The 832-nt window shown below is 35.8% G+C and overlaps 1 non-coding gene across 1 annotated transcript; it reads right to left on the reverse strand.

The window, feature by feature from the left end:
* Positions 1-520: 520 nt before the first annotated feature.
* Positions 521-627, reverse strand: LOC115932478 (U6 spliceosomal RNA). The gene has a single exon (XR_004068757.1). It is a non-coding gene; the product is annotated as a U6 spliceosomal RNA (small nuclear RNA).
* Between the last annotated feature and the right edge of the window lie 205 nt (positions 628-832).

The following is an 832-nucleotide window of genomic DNA, read 5'->3' on the forward strand; positions in this document are numbered from 1 at the left end:
TTGAATCTGATGACTATGTGCCTTGGTGATGGTTGTCTTGTATAGTATCTAGCAGGGATTCTCTGTATTTCTTGAATTTACATGTACACTGCTCTAGTGAGACTAGATAAATTTTTATGGACTACGTCCTCAATGATATTTTTCAGGGTGCTCATTATCTCATCTCTCTCAGGAATATTAATGTGTTGTAGGTTTGATCTCTTTACATAAGCCAATATTTGTCAGAGGTTTTGTTCAATTTTTAAATTCTTTTATCTTTATTTGTATCTGGCTGACTTGATTCAAAGAACTGGTCTTCTAGTTCTGAGCTTCTTTCCTCAGCTTGGTCTACTCTTCTGATAATCCTTCCAATTATATTACAAAATTCTCAGTAAATTTTTTAGTCATTTCGGTCTAGGTGAGAACCATTGCTGGGGAGCTAGTGGGCTTCTTTGGAGGTAAGGCACTACTCTGGCTACTCTAGTTTTTTGAATTGCTAGAGTTTTTACATTGATTCTGTTTTTATGAAAACGTAAGATTTTTTAACATGTAATGCTTCACAAATCTACCTGTCATCCTTGCATAGGGACCATGCTCATTTTCTCTGTATTCTTCCAATTTTAGTATATATGCTGCTGTAGTGAGCACCTTGCACTGATTTTTTTCTCATCTGCAAAGATTCGTGTTTCTTTAAGTGTCTGGTAAGTTGAGTGTAGTCAGTTTACTTTCTTTTATAATATTTTCAGAAGGCCAAGACTCTGTAAAGGATGTTTATTTGTGGCTGGATTGTTGTCCTTTGTTTCACAGGGGTGTATGTTGGTAGAACTTGCGTATCTTCAAAGACAAGCAAGTG

This window comes from Gorilla gorilla, chromosome X, assembly GCF_029281585.2.
Source record: "Gorilla gorilla gorilla isolate KB3781 chromosome X, NHGRI_mGorGor1-v2.1_pri, whole genome shotgun sequence".
Classification (NCBI taxonomy): Eukaryota; Metazoa; Chordata; class Mammalia; order Primates; family Hominidae; genus Gorilla; species Gorilla gorilla.